The sequence below is a fragment of the Nycticebus coucang genome, chromosome 3 (genome assembly GCF_027406575.1).
Source record: "Nycticebus coucang isolate mNycCou1 chromosome 3, mNycCou1.pri, whole genome shotgun sequence".
Lineage (NCBI taxonomy): Eukaryota > Metazoa > Chordata > Mammalia > Primates > Lorisidae > Nycticebus > Nycticebus coucang.
Window position 1 is genome coordinate 8064493 of NC_069782.1, and position 27425 is coordinate 8091917.

General features: G+C 40.3%; 1 protein-coding gene across 3 annotated transcripts in view; it reads left to right on the top strand.

Moving 5' to 3' along the window:
* Positions 1–27425, top strand: part of MRTFA (myocardin related transcription factor A) — a 214351-nt gene that overhangs the window by 53893 nt on the left and 133033 nt on the right. For all 3 annotated transcript variants that reach the window (XM_053582670.1, XM_053582668.1, XM_053582672.1), the window contains one exon: positions 12112–12373. The gene's annotated coding sequence lies outside the window, so the exon portion shown is untranslated. The remainder of the gene's footprint in view (positions 1–12111; positions 12374–27425) is intronic.

Below are 27425 nucleotides of genomic sequence, written 5' to 3' on the forward strand. Positions count from 1 at the left end.
ACAAATATTTTATTTGAGTTTTTTTGTATCCATTCTTATAAATTGACTATTTAAAATTTTTGGCTGGGGCTGGGTTTGAACCCACTACCTCTGGCATATGGGGCCGGCGCCCTACTCCTTTGAGCCACAGGCGCCGCCCCTATTTACAACTTTTTTTAAAGGCAGAGTCTCACTTTGTCACCCTCGGTAGGTGGCATTATAGCTCACCAACCTCAAACTCTTGGGCTCAAGTGATCCTCTTGTCTCAGCCTCCTGAGTAGCTGGGACTACAGGTACTTGCCACAACGCCCAGCTACTTTTAGAGATGGGGTCTTGCTCTGGCTTAGGCTGGTCTTGAATCTGTGAGCTCAGGCAATCCACCTGCCTCGGCCTCCCAGAGTGCTAGGATTACAGGTGTGAGCCACTGTGCCTGGCCTACTGTTTACAATTTTGATATAAAGGTTATTCCATCTTTATAAAATGAGCTGTGTAGTGTTTCATTTAAAAAAATTTATGTAAGGTTAAATTTATCTGTCCCTTGAGGGTTCTGTAAAACTTGGCTATATAAATCCTTCTGTGTGTCATATCTTTTGGGTGCAGAGATGCTTTTAACTAGCAATTCATTTTGTTTTGTTTTATTGGAAGGGGGGTGTTGGTGTTTATTTTTTATTTCATAATGAGATTACAAACATTTTGGTTACGTGAATTGCTTTTGTGTAGTTTGAGTCACAGTTGTGGGCAGCCCCTGTGGTTCAAAGGAGTAGGGCGCCGGCCCCATATGCCAGAGGTGGCAGGCTCAAACCCAAACCCAGTCAAACACTGCAAAAACAAACAAACAAACAAAGTTGTAAGTGTGCCTATCTGGGTGATAGGCACACTATTGTACCTGTTAGGTATGAATTTACTTCCCACTTCCACCTGCTTAGTTTCCATTGAGTTTTAATTTACTACCATGTGTGCACTTGGGTGTTGATCCATTAGTTCTAATTTAACAGTGAGTACATGTGGTGTTTGTTTTACCATTCTTGCAATAACTCACTTAGAAGTATGGTCTCTAGTTCCAACCTAGTTGTCACAAAAGGTATTAATTAGTTCACCATTTTTTTCTTTTTTGAGACAGATTCTCACTTTGTCACCCTGGGTAGAGTGCATGGTGATATCATAGCTCACAGCAACCTCTAACTCTTAGGCTCAAGCAATCCCTTTGCCTCAGTTTTTTGTATTTTTAGTAGAGATGGAGTCTTGCTCTGGCTCAGGCTGGTCTTGAACCCAGGAGCTCAATCAATCCACCTGCTTTGGCCTCCCAGATTGCTAGGATTACAGGCATAAGCCACTGTGCCTGGCCTTAGTTCACCATTTTTTGTGGCTGAGTAGTACTCCATGGCGTACATACACCCCATTTTATTAATCCACTCACGTATTGATGGGCACTTGGGTTGATTCCACATCTTTGTCCTTACAAGTTTTGCTGCAATAAGCATTAGAGTGCATGTGTCTTTTTGATGAAATGACATTTTTCTTTTGATAAATACCCAATAATGGAATTGCTGCATCAAATGGCGGGTCTACTTTTAGTTCTTTGAGGTATCTCCACACTATTTTCCGTAGGTTTTGTACTAGTTTGCAGTGTACAAGTGTTCCTTTCTTTCTGCATCCCCACCAGCATCTGTTGTCTTGGGATTTGTTGATAAGAGCCATTTTCACTGGAATTAGGTAATATCTCATTGTGGTTTTGATTTGCATTTCCCTGATTATTAGAGATGTTGAATGTTTTTTCATTTGTTTATTGGCCATTAGTCTATCTTCTTCTCAAAAGGTTCTTTCTGTTCATGTCTTTTGCCCACATTTTATGGTGTTGATTTTTTTCTTGCTGATTTGTTTGAGAACCAAAATCTATTTTGCTGTATTTGTATATTCTTTAAACATTACCATAGATTTTTTCTTTATTTTTATGGCAAGATATTTTATTCCTAGTGTTTTAAGAAATTGCTTAAGAATTTAGAAAATATTCATGGTTCCTTTTGTAAAGTAGGAGTATATTATTGACATACTGGGAGATTAATTTGTCCATAAATTTCAGGATATGAGAGTCTCGATACTGGAAAATAAGACTTCTCTTCAAATGCACCATTGTAGTGTGGAAACAAAGCACAGTACTGTAAATGTCTTCCTCCTTCCCCAACTGTTGCCTGTCTTTATCCTACGTGAGGTTTGTCTCAACAGGTTTTTCATTCCAAAGTTAATATTTTCAAAAAATAATGTTTTTTGTTTTTTTTTTTTTTGCAGTTTTTGGCGGGGGCTGGGTTTGAACCTGCACCTCTGGCTTATGGGGCTGGTGCCCTACTCCTTTGAGCCACAGGCACCGCCCAATAACTGGTCTTTTTAATATTATACTTGAGCCAGGATTATTGTAGTAGGTTTTCTATATGGCAGATTTTCTTTCTGTGGCATGTTTTCTGTGGCCTGGCCACATTTCAGGTTGTCCTGGCTTGTTGGTGTACACAGTCTTGGGTATAAGGGTAAAACTGAAGAATTCCTGACTTCAAAATTGTAACAGATTATATAACTTTGTAAGTCAATACACAATATATATGCAGATCATATTTAAATTTATTGAGGCTTTTTATACTTAGCATGTGGACTTCGGAATATCTATTACTCTGTCTCTTACAGAAGAAATCTCTAAAAGCCAAATAGAATTCCACATTTAGAAATTGGAACACATTCGAACACTATAATAATAAGGATAGCATACCTGTAGTGTTTGTGGGTATGAATAAAGTTCAAGGAATGTAATGAAGTCATCTTAACAAAATAGTGCTTAAAATTTCAAGCAGCCGTTTTGGAGGTAGGGGAGAGTTTAAGGCAAATTGTCAGTTTTCTTTTAAATGTTTGCCACAAAATACTACTTTATAGTTAATCTCTCTGAACTTTTCAGAATACTTTCTTATAAGATCCTTCATCATAGTAGGACAGATACTGTAGTAATAGTTCATTTGGAGTGACTTGCTCAAGGTCGTATCACTACATTCTGTTATGTGATATATTAAGAGACAAGTCACATACACATTATCATTAAAAAGAATTATTATTATGTTTTTTTTTTAGACAGAGTCTCACTATGTCACCCTCAGTATAGTGCTGTGGCATTGCAGCTCGTAGCAACCTCAAACTCTTGGGCTCAAGCGATTCTCTTGCCTTAGCCTCCCAAGTAGCCAGGACTACAAGTGTCCACCTTAACGCCCAGGTATGCTTGCTTGCTTTTTTTTTTTTTTTTTGAGACAGAGTCTCTTTCAGTCATCCTGAGGTTGAGTGTCACGTGACATAGCTTATAGCCACCTCAAACTCTTGGGCTAAATTGATTCTCTTGCCTCAATCTCCCAAGTAGCTTGGACTACAGGTGCCTGGCACAACGCCTGGCTAGTTTTTATTTACTTTGTTATTATTTTTTTGCAGTTTTTGGCTAGGGCTGGGTTCGAACCCACCACCTCTGTCATATGGGGTCGGCACCCTACCCCTTTGAGCCACAGGCACTGCCCTGTTTTTTTTGTTTTAGAAACCAGTTCTTGCTCTTATTCAGGCTGATCTCAAACTCCGGAGCTCAAGGAATCCACCCACCTTGGGCTCACAAGTGCTAGGATAACAGATGTGAGTCACTGCACCCAGCCTATTTGCATTGTTATCAGGGGGCCAGGTGGAATAGTAATTATATGAAACTCCAAGTCAGGTGGCAGGCTAAAGCGAACAGCTCTCTTACAATTCTTCTCTACACACCTGCCAAAATGATCTTTTCAGAAGATTAATCAGATCATATTACTCCATTGCTTCAAACCTCCCAGTGGCATCCAGTTGTTCTTAGAATGTCCTTTTCCCGGCTCTCTCTCCTCTCTGGCCATGCTGGTCTTTCAATTCCTTCAGGATGCCAAGCTTATTCTCACCTCATGGCGTTTGAACTTGCATAAAGTTACAGCTTTATTGAGCTTTTTCTAAAATAGTTTGAGTAGAAAGTGCTGTTCCTTCTGCATGGGTGACTTATTCCTTGTCAAATTCAGGCAAATCAGATTGTGTGGTTATTATAGGCATAGGTTCTGAAGCCTGACTGCCTGAGGTCAAGTTGTTTAAACTCTGTTTCCTTAACTATAAAAAAGAAGATAGCGGCGCCTGTGGTTCAGAGGGTAGGGCACCGGCCCCATATACCGAGAGTGGCGGGTTTGAACCTGGCACCGGCCAAACTGCAACAAAAAATAGCCAGGCGTTGTGGCAGGCACCTGTAGTCCCAGCTACTTGGAAGGTTAAGGCAGGAGAATTGCCTAAGTCCAGGAATTGGAGGTTGCTTTGAGCTGTGATGCCACAGCACTCTACCCAGAGCGACAAAGTGAAACTCTATCTCCACCCCCAACCAAAAAAAAAGCAGATAATGTCAGTAAATACATCCCTTGGTGTTGTGAAGATTGAATGCATACACATAAAGTGCCTGATTTATTATAAACATTCATTAAGTGTTGGCCATTACTCAAATCTTGCTCTAATAGCACCTCTTCATTATGACCTTTTTTTTTTGAGACAGAGTATCACTTTGTCACCCTTGGTAGAGTGCTGTAGCATCACAGCTCACAGCAACCTCACACTCTTGGGCTTAAGTGATTATCTTGCCAGAGCCTCCCAAGTAGCTGGGACTACAGGTGCCCACCACAACACCCAGCTGTTTCTTTAGAGATGAAGTCTCGCTCTTGCTCAGGCTGGTCTTGAACCTGTGAGCTCAGGCAATCCGCCTGCCTTGGCCTCCCAGAGTGCTAGGATTATAGGCGTGAGCCACTGCACCCAGCCAATGAAACCTTTCTTAACTATTTAATCTAAATTAGCCACCTGGTCCCCAGGCACATAACACTTATCGTTATCTGAAATTATTTTCTTAATATATTTATTTACTTTCATCTATATGTTTCCCCCACTGTAAAGTAAGTCCCATGAAACCAGAGATGTTTTCTATCTGTTACAGTCCCAGTACCTAGAATAGTGCCTGATCAGTATATATTTGTTGAGTGAATTTAAGAAAGTCAGGTCTACCCCAGAAGATTGTCTTAGGTACTATAAAACTGAAAGATATTTTTGTGTTGTTCAGTTAAGGGAACATGTTCCCGTGTGTACCTAATACCATTAGGTTATGCTCTAAGTTATGGTGTATCTGGCAAGGGCTAGTGGGAATGGTGTAGAGAAGTAGTCAATAAAGAAGGGAGGCTGTGCACAGTGGCTCATGCCTGTAATCCTAGCTCTTGGGAGGGTGAGGTGGACAGATTGCTTGAGCTTATGAGTTTGAGACCAGCCTCAGCAAGAATAAGACCCCATCTCTAAAAATTAGCCGGGTGTGGTGGTGGACACCTGTAGTCCCAGTTACTCAGGAGGCTGAGGCAAGTGAGGCAGGAGAATCACTTGAGCCCAAGAATTATTTCTGCTTCCAGCTGCTTAGTTCTTGTTCCTTTACCTAAGCCTTTGAGCTTACTTGTATCTTTAAGTTTGGCAACAGCTGGTTGCCCCTCAGCATTATAAAGTTACAGCTTTATTGAGCTTCTTTTAAAATAGTGCGAGTAGAAAATGCTGATATGTAATTAGATACTCAGCTGTATATGATAATTTTAGGAGCCAGAGGGGTGGTCCAAGATCCAAAGTAGGTGATCTAAGAGTAGGAATTCCTGAGTTATCAAGTGGGTTAGGTTTGATAGTAATTTATCACTCCCTTATACTTTAACTCAACTTATTTCTTTCTTTTCTTTTTCTTTCTTTCTTTCTTTTTTCTTTTGTAAAGATAGAGTCTCATTCTATTGCCCTGGGTAGAGTGCCGTGGTGTCATACAGCTCACAGCAACCTCCGACTCCTGGGCTTAGGTGATTCTGTTGCCTCAGCCTCCCGAGTAGCTGGGACTACAGGCACCTGCCACAACGCCCGGCTATTTTTCTATTGGAGTTTGGCGGGGGCTGGGTTTGAACCCGCCACCCTTCGTATATGGGCCCAGCACCCTACCCACTGAGCCACAGGCGCCCCCCCTTAACTCAACATTTTTCTTATACTCTGATTTTTTTTTTTTTTGTCATTCTCTTCCTATTCTTGTAATCTTTATTGGTTTTTTTCATTCTGTTTTCATTTCTGTATTTTCTTTCCCATTTTTTGGTCTTGGCCCCTAGACCCAACATGCAAAATCAGATTTATCTTTTCATAAAATTCTTCTTCCTTTCCTTGTTTCTGTTAGTAGAATATCATTGTAGTGGTCACTCTGGCTTAAAACTTTGTAGTTATCTGTGGTACTTCTCTCTCCTTTATCCCCCACAACCAAACGTAAACATGTCCTATCTCATATAAATTCTGTCTTCATTCATTCAACATTCACACCTGTAATCCTAGCACTCTGGGGGGCCGAGGTGGATGGATTGTCTGAGCTCATGAGTTTGAGACCAGTCTGAGCCAGAGTGAGTCCTCATCTTTAAAAATAGCCAGGCTTTGTGGTGCACGCCTGTAGTCCCAACTACTTGGGAGGCTGAGACAAGAGAATCACTTGTACCCCCAAGAGTTTGAGGTTGCTGTGAGCTATGACGTCATGGCACTCTACCAAGGGCCACAAAGTAAGATTCTGTCTCAAAAAAAAAAAAGAAAGAAAAAGAAGTAGCTTTGTAACCTTCTCTCCCCCACTTTGTATTTCCGTTTTTCAATTTAGTATATACTCTACTGCCATATTAATTTTCTCTTTTAATTTTTTAAAAAAATTTCAGATTTATATAAGGGCACAGAAAATTAGGTTACATTGTTTGCTTTTGTTGGGTAAAGTCCAACTTGCAGTTGATTGCTTCCCACAGGAGGTGTGTCATATATCCCTACATTGTATCTGATAGGTGAAAACTAACCACACCCTTTCCCCATCCCTCCCTCCTTCCTGAATTTAAGTGTATTTTTCTCTCATGTGGGCGTATAGTTGTTTGTCTACTAGTTGCATATTAATATTGAGTACACTGGATGCTTGCTGTTCCATTGTTGTGATACTTTTCTTAGGAGGATGTTCTCCAAATCCTTCCAGGTAAATACACAAGATATGAAGTCTCTTTCTTTATGGCTGAATAGTATTCCATGGTATACATATAACACCGTTTCATATTAATTTCTTATACTTCAACCATGTTATCTGCCAAATCTAATTGCCCTTTTGAAACATAGTCCCCATTTTCTTTTTTTTTTAAGACAGAGTCTCACTTTGTTGCCCTCGGTAGAGTGCCATGGCGTCACATCTCATAGCAACCTCCAATTCCTGGGCTTAGGCGAGTCTCTTGCTTCAGCCTCCCCAGTAGTTGGGATTACAGGCATCTGCCACAATGCCTGGCTATTTTTTGGTTGTAGTTGTCATTGTTGTTTGGCAGGCCTGGGCTGGATTCAAACCCGCCAGCTCTGGTGTATGTGGCTGGCACCTTAGCCGCTTGAGCTACAGGCGCCGAGCTTACTTTGGTTTCTTGATTCAGCAGTTTTTGGCCAGGGCTGGATTTGAACCCACCATCTCTGGCATATGGGGCTAGCGCCCTACTCCTTTGAGCCATAGGTGCTGCCCTTGATTCAGCAATTTAAAACCTCACCATTTAACTGCCTATTAATAGTAGAAGAAAATTAAGTTGTCTCATAACTCTTTTTCTGCCATCTTCTCAATGAGGTTATATTATAATTTTTGGTTAAATCTATATTTGATGTTGACATTATGAATGTATGAGTATTATTTGCTATTTAGTCAAATATCATTTTATGATTTCATTTACCTTAATTTTTCTTTTACGATTTTTTGTTTTTCTGGAGTTGATAATAACCTGTATTAAAATTTTTGCTATACTCATTCTTCCTACACTCTGGTAGTCTCAAAGACAATTTTCTACACCTTTAAACCTATTAGGTGACTTCTCTCTGGTCCCCCCACCCCGCTGAGATTTCCCCCCTGTGCTCTCATCCTCCTGCTCTAATCTGGACTCTTGGCTTTCTTGGCCTGCTGTTGAGTAGTTGCCCTAGTATTTGTCTTCACCTTCATCCTGGAGATTGTATTTCTTTCTCTCCTGTGTTGGACCTCTTGTTACCTAGATCCCATGCCTTTTTCTTTTTTTGTTTATTTCCTAGTTGTGGTGGAATAGCTTCCTGACAAGATTACTTGAGAAGTTAAATGTTTAATCACTTGGAATGCCTCACACTTGAGTGATGGTTGTTAGGCTATTTAAGCAATTCTAGTTTGAAAAATTTCTTTTTTTTCTCAGAATTTGAAGGTATTATCCCACTATCATGTAGTTTCCAATGTTGCTTTTGAGAAGTTTGATGCCACTTATTATTTATCACAATTTTGATGCCACTTATTATTTATCACAATTTTGTGAGTGAGGAGTTAGGGCAGAGCTTAGCTTGGGGATTCTTCTTCTCCATATGATGTCAACCTGGGTGCAGGTTAACATCAGTGTTAATTGAGATCATTTACTGGACATTTAGCAAGTGACTGGACTTGTCTGGAGTGTTCCGGATGGGTTTGCTCACATGCCTGACACCTTGTTGGAAGGCTGGGCTCAGGTTGGACCCCTCTGCCTTTCTGTGTAGATGTGAGACCTCCTCCTATGATCTGTCAAGCAGGGTAGGTGGACTTCTTACAAGGGGTTCAGGGCGCCAGGAGACCAAGGTAGAAGCTGCTGATTCTCTTTAAGTCTAGACCCAGAAACTGGCATATCATCACTTTTACTATACTCCATTGGTCAACGCAGAGGCCAGCTCAGATTTAAGGGAAGGGGAAATAGATGGAATTTGCATCCATCTTTAATTTGCCTCACCACTTTTCCACGTGCTTTCCATTGTTTTGTTATATATTTTTGTTTCTTGTACTACTTGTTTTCAGATGATTTCCGCAATGTAGAGGGAACAAGAAGGCCTTTCATTTGCCATCTTTAGAAGTCTTTGTAGTTAAGCTGAAGATAATGGGGGTGGTAGTGACAGAGGTAAGGGCAGTTAGTTGGTCAAGACTTGATATTTTCCTCATCTTCTACTGTAGGCCCTAGGGCAGTACCTAGATAGTAATGTCTCAGGAAATAGTCAGTTGATTTGAATTCCTTCATTTCAAATTATATATATGTATATAATTGTATATATATGTATATAATTGTATATATGTATATTACATATATATACACACATACACACATTTGCTTAGACAGTAAGAATTTTCAAGATTTGGTTTATCAAGGAAGATAAAAATCTATCCAGCAATAAGGTTCATTAATTGATTGGAAACAATTTTCATACAGAAAATTTTTTTTCAGAAGAACTGTACCATTTGGTTGCATAAAACTGCCTCTTTGTCATGGGTCATAATAAAGAATCCTGCTGGTACTTACTTTTTAGAGTTATCAGTAGTTGTGTGAACTCTTCCATTTCTCTCACACATCTTGTGCTATTGCTTCTGGTTACATATGTTGCTCAGCACCAGCAGAAGGCATACAGCCCAAAAGGGGGGTGAGGTAGAGAAAAAATGAGGCGGAATCAGGCCAACAAGAGAGGGAAACAGATGGGTTGTGGGAGACGACCCTGCCCCAGTGTTGTTTTTGCTCTGTCTATTGATCTATGTGAATCAGCAGCCCAGAAATTAGAGTTAGTGATCCTTTGATGAACAAGAATGTTTGATCATATATGCAGTAGAATTATAAATTTATGGGCGGCGCCTGTGGCTCAGTTGGTAAGGCGCCAGCCCCATATACCGAGGGTGGCGGGTTCAAACCTGGCCCTGGCTGAACTGCAACCAAAAAATAGCCGGGCATTGTGGCGGGCACCTGTAGTCCCAGCTACTCGGGAGGCTGAGGCAAGAGAATCGCCTAAGCCCAGGAGTTGGAGGGTGCTGTGAGCTGTGTGAGGCCATGGCACTCTACCGAGGGCCATAAAGTGAGACTCTGTCTCTACAAAAAAAAAAAAAATAAATAAATAAATTTATAACACTAAAACATGATGAATGTTTTACAATAAATAATATTTTAGGAGTATTCAGGAATTGGTAGAAGGGACTTAATTTGTATGGCTGTACCTCCACATTTTAGATCTTTTCTCTGTGTTGTCATAGTTTACAAGATTTTCTCCTGTGGCTGTTTCAAAATGAGTAGAAAGTAGAGTGTTTGCTGGAGAAATAAATCTTTCCAATGAGTATATTTTTTTCTTGGTGTGGTGAATAGAGTTAAATTACTGCCACTCTTTACTTCTACTTGTCTCATCCCCATCCCCTGCCAACTAGCATAAAAACTTTACTTAGTCTCACAAGTTCAGACATCACGGATGTCAGTTAAGTCTGAAATAATGGGGTTTTCCTATTTGGTTAAGAACCTTTTATATGGTTGGGTGTGGTGGCTCATGCTTATAATCCTAGCACTCTGAGAGGCTCAGGCTACAGGCTCTCTTGAGCTCAGGAGTATGAGACCAGCCTGAGCAAGAGCGAGACCCTGACTCTACTAAAAATAGAAAAATTAGGCTTGGTGCCTGTAGCTCAGAGAATAGGACACCGGCCACATACACTGAGACTGGAGGGTTCCAGCCCGGCCTGGGCCTGCTGAACAACAATGACAACAGCAACCAAAAATAGCAGGGCCTTGTGGTGGGTCCCTAGCTACTCGGGAGGCTGAGGCAAGAGAATCGCTTAAGCCCAAGAGTTGGAGGTTGCTGTGAGATGTGACGTCACAGCATTCTACCAAGGGTGACGAAGTGAGACTCTGTCTCAAACAAACAAACAAAAAGAAAGATTAGCTGGGTACTGGTGGCAGGTGCCTGTAGTCCCAGCTACTCAGGAGGCTGAGATAGGAGGATCTCTTGAACGCAGGAGTGTGAGGTTATTGTGACCTAGGCTAAGGCCATGGAACCTTAGCCTGGGCAACTGAAGTTGTTGAAAAGATTTTCCCGTTGTATGCATTCTTTTGTCATGTTTAAAGACTTACTCTTCTTATGTTGCCAAGTGTTCTTTTCTAATTTTTTTTGAGATAGAGTCTCACTTTATCGCCCTCATTAGAGTACTGTGGCTTTACAGGTCACAGCAACCTCAAACTCTTGGGCTCTAGTGATTCTCCCAAGTAGCTAGGACTACTGGCACCCACCACAACGCCCAGCTATTCTTAGAGATGAGGTCTCACTCTGGCTGGGGCTGGTCTTGAACTCATGAGCTCAGGTGATCTGCCTACCTTGGCCTCCCAGGATTACAGGCGTGAGCCCCACACTCAACCTTTAATTTTTAATTATTATGGGTACATACTAGCTGTATATAAGTGTTCTATTTTTAATAATCCCAGTCCTAGGTACAATGATTACATATTCATGAAGGTTAAAATAATTGGGCTAATATCCATCATCACACAGACTTCTCTATTTTGACATTTCTTTATGAATCTAATGACTTGGGAATTGTTTTCCTAAAGAAATTTTCTCCCTTAGGTTATGCTGGTAAAATGTGATACTTGAATATGTTGTAGATACTCATTAGCTATTATTTCTCCAGATATTTTTCATAGTAGATGCAAAGTCACCTTATCTCATAGCTATTTTTCCTTGACTGCTGTTTCTTTTTGTCCCATTTTGTGTGTGTATGTTGCTTTTGTTTCACTTCTTGTCCTCCTGAATGATCTAGTTGGGGATAGCATCAGACTAGAAATCTTGTGCATTCTGTAAACATTTGATAACAATCCTAACTTACTTTATAAAAAGCTTTTATGAATAAAAGTAGTTTGCTGTTGGCGGTGCCTATAGCTCAGTGAGTAGGGTGCTGGTCACATACACCGAGGGTGGCAGGTTTGAACCCAGCCTGGGCCAGCTAAAACAACAATGACAACTGCAACAACAACAAAAAATAGCTGAGTGTTGTGGCAGGCACCTGTAGTCCCAGCTACTTGTGAGGTTAAGGCAAGAGAATCACTTAAGCCCAAAAGTTTGAGGTTGCTGTGAGATTTGATGCCGCAGCACTCTGCTGAGGGCAACATAGTGAGACTGTCTCAAAAGAAAAAGGAAGTAGTTTGCCATTAATGTAATTTTAATATTAGTAATTGGCATATTCTAAGTGGAATAGTTTCTTCATGGTACCACCTAAACTTTTGTCTCTTCTTCCATTTCCAGGTTGCCATCACGAAAGCCAAAGTGGATTTCTCCAGTGTGGTGTGCCTGCCCCCTTCCGTCATTGCTGTGAATGGGCTGGACGGAGGAGGGGCTGGCGAAAATGATGATGAACCAGTGCTCGTGTCCCTGTCAGCAGCACCCAGTCCCCAGAGTGAAGCTGTTGCCAATGAACTGCAGGAGCTCTCCCTGCAGCCTGAGCTGACACTAGGCCTCCACCCTGGCAGAAATCCCAATTTGCCTCCACTGAGTGAGCGGAAGAATGGTAAGTAGACACGAAATTTTTACATTGCCTAATTTGAACCAGGATCTTCATGTTTATAATACACGTATTATAGATCCTTTATTTCCTATCTCTTGAAAGTTTCTTATTAATATTTCTTATAGAGAAATAGCAGTAAGTTTAAATGATCATTGTAAGCCCAACATTTTCTGCCTGGGTTACTATAATATCTTTCTAATTTATCTTCCTACTTCTCTGCTTCTCCCACCCCATTCCTTCCCTAAATTAATTAATTTGACATATATGTTCATTAACAGTAATGTTTTATAAACTATACGAAGAATATGGATGAAATGGTAAACAAGCCCCTGTCCTAATGAAGAAATACCCTTCCTGTATATCTTGTCAGAATAATCTTTTAGAACTTTGAGCTTAATACTTTTCAGAGATTGCCCTATGGAATAAAACAAAAGCAAATTAAATTTCTTGACGTGTTTTATAGGATTTTATAGGATCTAGTCTCTTTCTTTAGCTTCTTCTCTTATCATTCCCCCATTCCTAGCATTTATTTACTTTAGCCTATTTAACTACATTTAGTACCATTTACAAACCATTTACTCATACCTCAAACTTTTTTTGATTAAAAAATTAATAATTTGCTGTAGTCCCAGCTACTCGGGAGGCTGAGGCAAGAGAATCGCTTAAGCCCAGGAGTTGGAGGTTGCTGTGAGCTATGTGACGCTACGGCACTCTACCTAGGGCCATAAAGTGAAACTCTGTCTCTACCAAAAAAAAAAAAAAAATCAATAATTTGTGGCCAGGTGTGGTGGCTCACACCCATAATCCTAGTGCTCTGGGAGGCCAAGGTGGGCGGATTGCTTGGGTTCAGGAGTTTGAGACCAGGCTGAGCAAGAATGAGAGCCCGTCTTAAAAAAAAAAAAAAAAAATTAAAATTTGTTATATTATATTTAAGAATTGAAAAAAGGTATAAAGAATAATATAGCAAATATGTGCTGAAGTACCACCTGACTCATAATATTGGTTCTCATGTTTTAACCCAAATATATATACAGTAGAACCTCTCTCTGTAAGTTGACCACTCAAGGGACTGTAACAAGCTGGTCAGCCTACAGAGGTGGTCAACAGAGGGAACTAGGCCTACTGTACTGATAAGTACATGTGGTGCATGTCTGGTCTATGAAAATTAGGTCAACTTGGGCGGCGCCTATGGCTCAGTGAGTAGGGCACCAGCCCCATGTACCAAGGGTGGTGGATTCAAACCCAGCCCCAGCCAAACTGCAACAAAAAAGTAGCCGGGCATTGTGGCGGGTGCCTGTAGTCCCAGCTGCTCGGGAGACTGAGGCAAGAGAATCACCTAAACCCAAGAGCTGGAGGTTGTTGTGAGTCCCGTGATGTCATGGCACTCTACCGAGGGCGGTAAAGTGAGACTCTGTCTCTACAAAAAAAAAAAAAAAAATTAGGTCAACTTAAGGAGATGGTCGTTGTAGACAGGTGATCAACTATGGAGGTTCTACTGTATATGAGAGAAAACTGTGTATTCTTCCGCAACTTGTGTTTACTTTTCAGTATTTATTTTCCCTCTGAGTTATTCAATATATTCTATATTTTCTTCTAATTGAATCTATTATTTATTGAACAGTTCCACTTTTTCCTATTGATCTTTAATGCCAACTGTATTTTCTGTATGTGCATGAGTTAGTTTTTAGGCTGTCTATTCTCTTCATTAGTTTCTTTATCTCTGTGTCAGTACTACCTCATTTTAGTAACTATTGCTTAATAATTAATCTTGCTATCTATTAAGAAAGGTCTCTATTTATTATTATTATTATTATTATTTTTATTTTGAGACAGTCTAAAACTGTCGCCCTAGGTAGAGCACAGCAACTGTAAACTCTTGGACGTAAGCAATTCTCTTGCCTCAGCCTTCCAAGCAGCTGGGACTACAGGTGCCTGCCACAATGCCCAGCTATTTTTTTGTTGCAGTTGTCGTTGTTTAACAACCTGGCTGGCCCATGCCGGGTTTGAACCTGCCAGCTTTGGTGTATGTGATGGTACTGTAATTATTGTGCTACGGGCGCTGAGCCTATTATTATTATTTTTTTTTTTTTTGACAGAGTCTCAAGCTATTGCCCTGGGTAGAGTGCTGTGGCATCCTAGCTCACAATAACCTCCAACTCTTGGGCTCAAGTGATCCTCTTGTCTCAGTTTTTCTATTTTTAGTAGAGATGCGGTCTCACTTTTGCTCAGGCTGATCTTGAACTCGTGAGCTCAAGCAATCCACCTGCCTTGGCATCCCAGAGTGCTAGGATTACAGTCATAGCCACTGTGCCTGGCAAAGGTCTCTCTTTAAAAAAAATGTTTGTTTCTCTATTATTATTTTTTTCTTTTGTAGAGATGGGTATCTCTTGCTCAGGCTGGTCTCAGACTCCTGAGCTCAAGCCTTCCAAAGTCCTAAGATTATAGGTGTGAGCCATTGCACCTAGTCAGGACAGGTCTCTCTTCGCCTTTTTCTTTTTCAAACTTGTCCTGGCTATTCTTACCTTTGTCATTTTCCATTATTTTAGAATTAGCTTGTCAATTTCTGCAAAAAAAAAAAAAAAAGCAAAAAACCCATTGGAATTTTTCCCCCAACATTTTCTCATGAAAAATTTTAAACGTATAATAAAGTAGAAAGAACTTTATAAGGCTGTGTGCTCATATTTTAGATTCTGCCATTACCATTTTATAATACTTGGTTTATAAAATACATATCCATCTCTCTGTCCATTGATCCATCTTATTTTTGATGCATTTCAAAGTAAATCACAGACTTCCTGTTATTGAATAACATAAGTACAGAATAACACACAACTTGTACATGTTCTTGGTGAGTTATCACAAAGTAAATGTACCTATGTGTAACTAATGCTTAATGAAGAAATAAAACATTACCAGCACCCCAGAACTCTCCCCCATGTGCTTCTTCCTAATCAGAACTCTTCTCTTCTGTCCAAAGGAGACTATCATCCTGATTTGTAACACCACACATGTTTAGTTTTGCTTATTTTTAAGTTTTATATCAGTGGAATCATACTGCATGTATTCTGTGGGTGGCTTCTTTTATGTTTTTGAAGTTCATCTGTGTTGAATTGTGTGTGGCTGTAGTTTATTTCCATTCCTGTGTAATAATTTCATTTTATGGATATATGCCAATTATTCTATTTACTGTTGGTGGATATTTAAGTTGTTTTATTTGGGCACTGTTACAAATCATGCTGCTGTAGAATTCTTGTATATATTTTCTTCTTTTTTATTTTCTTCTTGTATATTTTTCTTTTGTTCTTATAAATTTAACCGAAATCTTTGCCAACAACTCTAACCTTCCCTTTATATTCACCTTGCTTTGATGTACTTGTTGGGATTTTGATTTGAAATATATCCTTTATGGGTAAATGGTGAAAATCACTTTTATTTTTTTGGAAACAGAGTCTCACTTGTCACCCTCAGTAGAGTGCGGTGGCATCATAGCTCACAGCAACCTCGCACTCTTGGGCTCAAGTGATTCTTATTTTTATTTTTTTGAGACAGAGTCTCACTTTGTCACCCTAGGTAGAGTGCTGTGGCTCACAGCAATCTCTAACTCTTGGGCTTAAGTGATTCTCTTGCCTCAGCCTCCCGAGTAGCTGGGACTACAGGTGCCTGCCACAAAGCCCGGCTATTTTGTTGTTGTTGCAATTGTCATTGTTGTTTAACAGGCCCGGCGCCCTACCCACTGAGCTGCCAGGCTCAAGCGATTCTTTTGCCTAAGCCTCCTGAGTAGCTGGGACTGTAGGGCCCACCACAACGCCCAGCTGTTTTTAGAGACTGGGATCTTGCTCTTGCTTGGGCTGGTCGCCAGTCTGTGAGCTCAAGCATTCCACCTACCTCAGTCTCCCAGAGGTGGCCCATGAGCCACCTTTCCCAGCCTGGAAAATCACATTTTAAAGTATTAGATATTCCTGCTCATTAATTATTTTTATCTCTCTAGTTAAATAGGTTTTATTTAAAGTCTTACACAGTTTTATGAATTTCTCCATAAAGGTCATACAGATGTTTATTAGATTTATTCCTGGGTAACTTTTTTCTTATAGACATTCTATATTAGAACATTATAAATGGTGTATTTTTATAAATATTTTCAGTTTGATGCTGGAATAGAAATGTCAAGCCTTTTCAACTTCCCTTTGTCTTTTCTACATCTGTACCCCTATTTAGGATACTGTTTCTCTTTCCTACTCTTCTTGCTCACTCTTACTTGTTCTTTGGATTCTATCCTGGCACCACTTCATTGAGATGTCTTTCCTAACTCACGTTTAGTGTTAGGTGCCCTCTTTTAGCTTGCCTAGTTACTCTTTGTTATCATACTCATCACTCCATACAGTGATTGGAATTCTGCACTTGGCAATGAGTGAGCCTTTGAAAACTGAAATCAGACCTTGGTACACTTCTGGTTTTCATGACATGGTATCCTCTCTGACTTCATTTCTTGCCACTCTACCCTAGTTCACTGCACTCTGTTCTAGCCACCGTAACTTTCTTGTTATTTTCTGACTACATGAAATGTACTGTTGTCCCAGGGCCTTGTACTTGCTGTGCCTGCAGTGACATTCTTGTATGCAGATCATTTCCTTGGGGAGGACTTCTCTGCCTGTCTTCTTTAAAATAGACCCTCCTGGTCCTCTCCACCTTCCTTTGTTTTTCTTCAGAGCACTCATTATTGTCTGTCACTCTGTGTGTGTGTGTGTGTGTGTGTGTGTGTGTGTGTGTGTGTGTGTGTGTGTTTAATACATTTCCTGAGGGGAGAAACTTTATTTTGTTTGCTGGTGTATACTGACTCTTGGGTCTTAGTAGGCCCAGTAAATGTTTGTTGAATGAATAAGATGATTGGTTTATTGTTTGTCACAGTAGATGTAAGAACTCTGCTTTTACATCCAAATAGTAGGTATGTCGGTTGGTGCCTGTGGCTCAGTGAGTAGGGTTCTGGGCCCCATATATGGAGGGTGGACGGTTCAAACCCAGCCCCAGCCAAACTGCAACAACAAAAAAATAGCCAGGCATGTGGTGGGTGCCTTTAGTCCCAGCTACTGGGGAGGCTGAGGCAAGAGAATCACCTAAGCCCAAGAGGTTGCTGTGAGCTGTAATGCCACGACACTCTACTGAGGGCAGCAGAGTGAGACTCTGTAAAACAAAACAAAACAAAACCCAAATAGTAGGTATGTCTCCAGCAGTTTTGGCTTTTTTCCCCTTATTTCTAAATTCTACTCCTTTTGTCACCCCTCAAGATGGCAGAGACTTCTGCTTACTTATGGGTTAAAAGGAAAGAGTTAATCTAGAGCAGGCATCCTCAAACTTTTTAAACAGGGGGCCAATTCACTGTTCCTCAGACCGTTGGAGGGCCGGACTATAGTTTAAAAAAAAAAAAAAAACAACAAAAAAATATGAACAAATTCCTATGCACACTGCACATATCTTATTTTGAAGTAAAAAAACAAAACGGGAACAAATACAAATCACACCGCCTCATGTGGCCCGCGGGCCGTAGTTTGAGGACCCCTGATCTAGAGGGAAAGAGAAAAGAGACAGAAATGGAAGGGATAACTGATGGAGAAGGCTTCCTGTGGAGATGCAAGAGGTGGGACTAGGGCACTTGCTCTGTCTTGCGCAGGAGAAAGAACCACCTTTCCTCCTGGGTAGGAGGAATGCAAGTAAAGGTAATGACAGGCAGCAAACGACAAACCTCCACTGTCTGGGCAGGAAATAAAGAAAGCTGGTGCTGACAGTGGAGTAGAAGCAGCTTTTGTCGTGGGGGCCAAGGTGTTGGTCTATCACCAGCCTCTTTCTCTGAAGTCCTCTTAGCACATAAATTTAACCAAAATCTTTGCCAACAACTCTAACCTTCCCTTTGTATTCAGGTGCCTGAAAGAGTTGTTTATAGTCATTGTCTCTACTCACTCGGAGTGTAGAGACTTCACTGCTTCTGGCTCTGTCACTAGCTCTCTTCAGAACATGCCATCTCTAAAGTGATGTGTATTCTTTTTATTGTAGCTCAAATGAGTCTTTAGTCTCTGGCCTACATAACCTCTGCCCCATGTGCATGACATGGTTGGCCACTACCTCAGACTTGAAACATCTTATCCACTGACATCTGTGACACTACTTTTTTCTGTCTTTTTTAAACTCTGCCTTTCCAGCCACTCCCTTTTCTGCTCACTTTGCTATCTTTTCTCCACCCCCCTCATAAATTTAGTTTCTCCCCTGCATTCAGCCCTGCAGGAAAGAGGCTTAATGTTGTACTGGTAAGGAAATCATTATATTTTACAGTAGGTCTTTGCATGGTCATTTGTAGGGAGGTGATGGTAGGAGCAGAAATGGAAAAATCCCTGAGAAGATTGTGAAATTGGGAGGTGTGGAATTCTATCTATAACAAAATAAACTCTGGAGTGAAAGGTGGTGCTTTTTCATGAATGGATATTCTGCATATTGAGAGAGTGGAGTAAGAAATTTACTTCTTAGGTCTGTTTCACTTAGAAGCTTATTTTGTATAAAGATTTAGTGGGTTAGCAATGGTCCTTATGGGGCAGTAGGCAGTCAAGATCCTGATACGACTATTTCTAGAAGAGATAGTTGGAGCATTAAAGAGAGGAGATGCCTTTGGCTAGCCTAATAGGAAAAAGTTGATAAGAAGTTTCAAGGTTTATATATAAGATAGGGTCCCACTGTGTTGTTAGGGCTAGAGTGCAGTGGCATCTTCAGAGTTCACTGCAGCCTCAAACGCCTGGCCTCAAGTGATCTACCTATCTCAACCTCCTGAGAATTTGGGATTACCATGCCCACCTAATTTTTCTACTTTTTCTAGAGATAGGGTCTCGCTATTTTGCTCAGGTTGGCCAAGTATATATAACTGGCCCAAGGTATATTTTTAAAATATAACTTCTCTGTCCTTCTCTAGGCTGAGCACTAAGATCTATTTTCTGTTTTCTATTTTTTTTTTTTTTTTTGTAGAGATGAGAGTCTCACTTTATCGCACCTGGTAGAGGGTTGTGGCATCACAGCTCACAGCAATCTCTAACTCCTGGCCTTAGGCGATTCTCTTGCCTCAGCCTCCCGAGTAGCTGGGACTATAGGCAACCACTACAGTGCTGGGCTATTTTTTGTTGCAATTTGGTCAGGGCAGGGTTTGAACCCACCACCCTCAGTATATGGGGCCGGTGCCCTATCCACTGTGCCACAGGCTCCCCCCTTCCATGTGAATTTTAAAGTCACTATGGGATTTTGATTGGAATTACATTATGGACTAGTTTGGGGGAGTTGATGTCTTTAGAATACTGCACTGCAAATGTGGTACATTTCCCCCATTTATTCAGATCTTCTCTCGGGTCTCCAATTGAGTTTTTATAATTTTCTGTGTGATGGTCTTACCCATCTTTTGTTACGTTTATTTTTAGATATATTTCAATACTGTTGTAAATGTTATAAATTTTTTTTTTTTTTTTGTTTTGACTGGGCGTGGTGGCTCACACCTGTTATCCCAGCACTCTGGGAGGCTGAGGCAGGTGGATTTCCCTGAGTTCATGGGTTCAAGACCCGTCTGAGCAAGAGTGAGACCCCCTCTCTAAAAATAGCCTGGTGTTGTGGTGAGTGCCTATAGTCCCAGCTACCTGGGAGGGTGAGGCAAGAGAATCACTTACGTCCAAGAGTTTGAGGTTGCCTTGAGCTGTGACGCCACTGCACTCTACCAAGGGTGACAAAGTCGACTCTGTCTCAAAAAAAAAAAAAAAACAAAACAAAACAAAATTATTTTTGGGCTACTGTTGCTGGGCTCAAACATTGTTCTGAGAGTTGTTACAGACGTGGTTTTTCTGTCTGTTGTTACCAGTGGTGCTGGGTAGGATGGGAAGAGTTCTATAAAGAGAAGTAAGTGAGAGAGTATGGGAGTGAAGAAGGACTCACCTTATTTGCCTTTCACAGTGGTCTTTCTCCTCCTTTGTGTAAGATTCAGGAGGCATGCACTTGTTTTTCACATGTGCAGCCTGGGGAAGAAAGAGCAGATCATGTATTCTTTTTATTTCCTGTAAGGGTACGAACTGTATCTTTCATGCTGTAGTGTTGCACAGGAGGTACAAATTAATTGCTGGGCTAAGTAAAAATTTTGAGTGGGCAGTTTCTGATCCAAATTACAGTATTTTTGAGGGGGGGAAGGAAAGAGATTTGTTAATTATGTTCCTCAGAAAGCCTGGTTTTCAAGGATTTTCTAGATTAGGTCCCCCAATTAAAAATGCCGGAATCTCAAGTATGTCAGCTCATTAAATGATTCTGTTTATAATATGATTTAGAGAATTTCATAACCTATTTAATCCTAGTACATAGAAATAATCAATTTCCCATTTTCACTTATTCATCACATATTATGCTAGACTCCTGAAGAATAAATACCAGGTAGAATTCCTGCTCTAAAAAGGCAAAATAAAAACACAAAAACAATTCCCAATGGATCCTATTTCCCAGAGAAAATGGTTGTTCCCATAGGTTTATTTCCCTCCAGTGTTTTTCCAAATTTATATTTTAAAAATGACCAAGCTAATACTACATACCCAGTTCGGTTATGTTCTTTTCATTTAGCATTATAGCTTAAGATTTTTAGTGTTACTGGAATATTTTTATAAGTGGCCTTTTAAAGTAAATCTCAATGAATATCAAGCTAGGGGAGGGAGAAGAAGGGGATGAGTAAATTCACACCTCTTGGGTATAGTACACACTTACATGTATAACTTTGACTCAATCTTTACAAAAGCAAAGTATGTAAACAAAACATGTATGTCTCCTCATAATCTGAAATCTAAAAAATGTAGCTTTTTTAGTGAGGTACATAGCATTCTGTTCTTTCTTTCTTCCTTTTTTTTTTTTTTTTTTTGAGACAGAGTCTGATTTTGTCACCCTTGGTAGAGTGCTGTAGTATCATAGCTCACAGCAACCTCAGACTCTTGGGTTTAAGCAATTCTCTTGCCTCAGCCTCCCAAGTAGCTGGTACTGTGGGCGTCTGCTACAATGCCTGGCTATTTTTAGAGACAGGGTCTCACTCTGGCTCAGGCTGGTCTCCAACCTGTGTGAGCTCAGGGCAGTCCACCCACCTTGGACTCCCAGAGTGCTAGGATTACAGGTGGGAGCCACCGTGCCCGACCATAGCATTCTGTTCTATGCCACCATTTATTTAATTTCCCCCTGAATGGACATTAGAATCATTTTCTGTTTTTTCCCACTTACACACCAACATTTAAACATCTTTTAAAACTTTGTTTTTGGTGCGTGTTTCAGATCATTTCCTTAGAAGTAGAGATAGTGACATAAAGAATTCGGCCATGTTAATATTGAAAAATTTATTTGGTGATGATTAAGTGCCAAATCTATGCTAATATCGGAGAGACAGTAATGAACAAGATAGATAAGGTTCTCATTTTGAAGTTATAGTTCCATGAGAGAGAAAAAGATGAAACAAAGATTTATACAAGTTAATACACAGTTATAAACTTTAGTGTTTTAAAAAAAACATAAAGGAGGGCGGCACCTGTGGCTCAGCGGGTAGGGCGCTGGTCCCATATGCCAGAGGTGGCGGGTTCAAACCCAGCCCCGGCCAAATTAAAACAAACAAACAAAAAAAAACATAGAGGTTATAATAGAATAACAGATCTAATAGTGATGATTCTAATGTAGGTGAGGGGGTTGGTCTGGAAATGCTTCTTTGAAGAAGAGACATTTAAGCTGAGAGCCTCGGTATAAGTAGTGGGTTTCTAAACAAAAAGGAATAGCACATATCAAGGCTGGAGGAGAAGGAGAAATGGACAGGAGGGATAGCAAAGGTTATTGTAGAAAATTGGCACAAAATACCTAAGAGAAAACCAGCAGAGGGAGGTTTTTTTTTCTCCCTCCTATGCCAGTAGGAGGGAGAGAAGAAGAAAGTTATGTGAAATGAATAGACTGGGGGCCAAATCACACATGCCTTTGTAGGCCTTGTTAAGAATTGAGGTACTTGGGCCGTGCCTGTGGCTCAGTGGGTAGGGCGCCAGCTTCGTATACTAAGGGTGGTGGATTCAAACCCGGCCCCAGCCAAACTGCAACAAAAAAAATAGCCAGGCGTTGTGGCAGGCGCCTGTAGTCCCAGCTACTTGGGAGGCTGAGGCAAGGGAATCGCCTAAGCCCAGGAGTTGGAAGTTGCTGTGAGTGAGCTAGGCGCACTCTACTGTGGGCGATAAAGTAAAACTCTGTCTCTACCGAGAAAAAAAAAAAAAAAAGAGGTACTGGAGAAATACATTGTCCAATTATTAATACATTCCACATTGACCTACTGGGTTCTACTTCTGTCAACCCTGTATGAGTACCTGATTTGCTTACTAATACTGATAGTCTTACTTGCTTTGAAAAAGAAAAGAAAAAAAAACTTTGCTAATTTGATTGAACTATTTTTATTTCAGTTTATGTTTCTCTGGTTACTAGTGAAGAAGAATCTTTCCCCAGTTGTTTGTAGACAGTAGGTATTTTATTGTTTTCGATTATTCAGTTCATTTTCTTTATTCACTAAAACATTATTTATTTATTTATTTATTTATTTATTTTTGAGACAGTCTCACTGTGTCACTGTGGGTATAGTGCCGTTGGCATCATCATAGCTCACAGCAACCTCAAACGTTTGGGGTTGAGCAATCCTCTTGTCTCAGCCTCCTGGGTAGCGGGGACTACAGGTGTGCACCACTACATCCAGCTAGGGGTTTTTCTTTTTTTTAAATAGACCTGGGACCAGCCTACCTCTTGCTCAAGTCTCAAACTCCTGAGCTCAAGCAATCTGCCTGCCTTAGTCTCCCAGCATGCTCGGATTACAGGTGTGAGAACCACTGCACTGGCCCTTAAAACATTATTTTTAAGATTTTTCCACAGATACTCTAGTAACAGATTGTGAGCAAATTGCCAGGAATTTTAGAAGAGTTTCTTACATGTTCCTTACTCTCAGTATTCTGGATAAGAGGTCAAGACCAGGTTTCTTTGGGTTTTGTCATTTTATGTTTGCTGGGTATGCAAATCTATGGAGTTGGGAATTTTGAAAAAAATGGGTAAACTCTGGTGCCTTTATTGTTTTTAGAGCCACTCACATTATTCCTCCTCTAAGAACCACTTTAAGACTCTTCTAATCAGAATTAATTGCTGTTTTAAATACTTGTTTGGGCTTGGCATCCATAGCACAGTGGTTACGGGGCCCGCCACGTGCACCGAGGTTGGCGGGTTCAAACCTGGCCTGGGCCTGCTAAACAATGATAACTGCAACAAGAAAATAGCCGGGCAAAAAAAATAAATAAAAACAAACAAAAAAAAGAGACAAAGAAAATAGCCGGGCATTGTGGTGGGTGCCTGTAGTCCCAGCTACTTGGGAGGCTGAGGCAAGAGAATCGCTTAAGCCCAAGAGTTTGAGGTTGCTGTGAGCTGTGGTGCCAGGGCGCTCTACTGAGGGCGACATAGACTTTGTCTCCCCCCCACCCCCCCAAAATATATATATTTGTTTAGCTTATGGTTGCACTTCAGTTTTTTCTTCTTTTAATTGTTAGTTAGGGATTTTTCTACCCTACTTCACTGTAAGGGTCTTGAAATCAGAGATAGTTATCAGTCTGGTTCATCCTTGTGTTTGTACCCCCACTGGTGTTAACATTGTTTATAAGGACAGTATTTCAGAAATTAATGATGCCTAGAATTTGCTTCAGAATGATCTGGTGCTGCCTAGGTAGGTGTGTGTGTGTGTGTGTGTGTGTGTGTGTGCGCGCGCGCGCAGTGTTGTGGGGTTTGGGGCCAGGGGACCATGATATTGTACAAATGAAACAGATGAGGCCGTGTGATGATACATTTTGAAGTTAAATGATGAATGCACAAACAGTTTATTTTGCTATCGTTTGTTACCTTTCTGTATGTGTGAACTTTTATATAGTAAAAATTTTTTTTTTGACAGAGTCTCAAGCTGTTTCTCTGGGTAGAGTGCCATGGCGTCACAGCTCACAGCAACCTCCAACTCTTGGGCATAAGCAATTCTCTGGCCTCAGCCTCCCAAGTAGCTGGGACTAAAGGTGCCTGCCACAACGCATGGCTATTTTTTGGTTGTAGTTGTCATTGTTTGGCGGGCCCAGGCTGTATTAGAACCCGCCAGCTCCAGTGTATGTGGCTAGCGCCCTGGCTGCTTGAGCTACAGGCACCGAGCCTATAATACATTTTTAAAAAGTGGTTCCTATATTCTAGGCAAGAAATACAAAGGACCTGACATAAAGCACCTTGTAGAAATGGAACAAGAATAATGAATTTGAGGAATATGTTGTGAGATAGTTACCTTTCATAAGGAATTCCCTTTTAGATATTTAGGGGTGGAGGGAAGGGAATCTAAGTTTATGGTTTGGGACTGGAATATTGTTACCCAAGATAGGGAAAATGGAAGGAGTATACCTTGAAGGGTTGGTGTAAGGTTATGACATTCCAAGTGTGCTTTTGGACATACTGAGGTTAGGATAGCTGGGTAGAAAGGCATCATTTGAAGCTTAAAGACGAAGTCAGAGTTAGATAAGGATCAGTCTTTACTGGTTGCTTCAAAACCTTGAGAAAGGATGAGATTGCCCAGGGAGAGCATGTAAAAGAGGAAAAGGGATGGCCCTGAGGTGACAAGAGAAAAAGGAGTCATTTCAGATTCTGAAAGATAGGAAAGTAAGATTTTAAGAAAATCTTGAAGAAGAATGTGGAAACTCTTAACAAATCCAGTGGGAATGTCAGCTGGGATAAAACTTTTCTGGTTCTTTTTGACTATGAACATTGAGGGCCTTTGAGGATTCTGTCAGGTTAGGGGTGAGAAATGTATACACCAGGTTATATTATTGTTAATTATTAAACATTTGTTAGTAACTATTAAAAAATGTTAGGCATTTAAAAACTATATTGGTATCCTACAGTATCACGTCCCTTTAGAGCAGTGGTTCTTATCCTTCCTAATGCCGAGATGTATTTTCATTGTTACAAAGGGGTCACAACCCACAGGTGGAGAACCGCTGCTTTAGAGTGAATTCATAGAGACTGTAGACTATATTAAATTTGTATTGATTAGCTAGAGTTACCATTAGAAGCAAAGCTTTTATTTTATTGGAAATTAAGAGTGTTATCCTTCATTCCCTTGATGCTATTAACTTGGAAATCATCTTCATTTGTGCAGAGGCCTTGTTAAAGCTCTTTTTCTATGAAGTGCTGCTCGTTTACACAAATAATAGTGGCACAAAAGCTAGTATAGGGTCTCAAAATTTTAGAATTGTGAAATCTGTTTTAAAGTCTGTTTTTACAATGACAGTTGTTGAACTGACGCTCTTCAGGGTAAATGCAAAATCTGAACCATAGGCAAAGATTACATTGCTTCTTGTTTTATTTTTCAACATTACTTTTTAAGATTTCTTTTTTTTTTTTTTTTTTTTTTGAGTCAGAGTTTTACTATGTTGCTCTCGGTAGAGTGTTGTGGCATCACTCACAGTAACCTCAAACTCTTGGACTTAAGCAATTCTCTTGCCTCAGCCTCCCAAGTAGCTGGGACTACAGGCGCCCAACAACACCTGGCTATTTTTTTGGTTGCAGTTGTCGTTGTTTAGCTGGCCTAGGCTGGGTTCAAACCTGCGAGCCCGGGTGTATGTGGCCGGGGCTGTAACCACTATGCTACAAGCACCAAACCACTTTTTAAGATTTCTTTCTAAAAAAAAAATTGTTTTTTTTTGTTTAGCTCCTTTTATCATAAAGTGCAAATCAGATAAGGGATGTGGAATTGCTATGAAAAAGGGAAATTAACTGAAATGTGCTGTTTTTTTTTTGTTTGTTTGTTTGTTTGTTTCTACCACCACAAGACTATCAGTATCTGGACAGTGGTAACTGTGACATTACAAGCACTCTTCTATGGCAGAGGGGAATTTTGGCAGGAGGGAAACAGCCCTCTGCCCTTCCTGCTATCTTCTGTGCAGGAATCTTACAATTTGTATTTATTTTCCTGTAAGTACAGAACGGTAAGAACTTGTTTCCTTTGAAAAAGCTTCACACAGCAAATTGTACAGCCCACATAGGGACAAAGGAATGACTCAACCTTGTAGGATGCATTTCCCTTAGTTGCTAACCTCTGACCAGACTACTGTGTAGTCTGAAAGTTAAAATTTACGAAGTTTTCATGAGACAGTTTGAGAGCTGGTTTGTGAGAAGGGGTAGTGAGAAGCTTCTGGCATCCCATAGCAGCGTGTAGCCCACACTGGCTGCCGCTCCGTTGCCTGTTGAGTCATTCCCACAGTTCTATATAGAGCTTTTCTGGCTTTTCTTTTAGACATGATGTTCTTGGAGTGAGAAAGAAAGGAACTTTTTCTCCCTTTCACAGAATCTCCCCCACCTCAAATCTGCATTGCTTTCTCTTTTCTAATAACAAAATAGTGCTCTCAAGCATTCTGAGACTATTTTCTCTTTTAAGGTCTCCTTAAAAGAGGACTGCTTTTTTTTTTTCTTTTTTAAATCATTTGTTTCACTGTGTAGATTAAGATATCATCTGGGCTGAGTTTATAGCTGTAGACTTTCAAGATATAGGCTAATACCCCAAAAGATAGAGGAATTCTAGATAAACATGGATTTCTAGTTTTAAATTTTTTAAGCCAATCCAATATACTGAAAGGCATCTTAATATCATTATTATGAATATCAGTCAGTTCTTAATAATGTGAAGGGAATGAATGAGCTTTTAATTTTGAGTAAATAAAAATTTGCTATTATTTAAAAGGATTTTGTTTTTGTTTTTGCAATGGAAGGTAAAATGCCTATGTTTGAAGATTTGCTCTGAACTGGCGGGAAAAGGATTAATGTTTCTAAAATATTAGAACTATCTTCCTATGTGTTTCATATATGTAGCATGATCATAAAATATTTTATAAAAGTCAAATAGCACCAGTATGCTATCTATTTGCAGATAACATAGGCTTAATAAGTAAAGGGCTCTTTTAAGGGATTGACAGATCTGAAAGATTATAGCTCT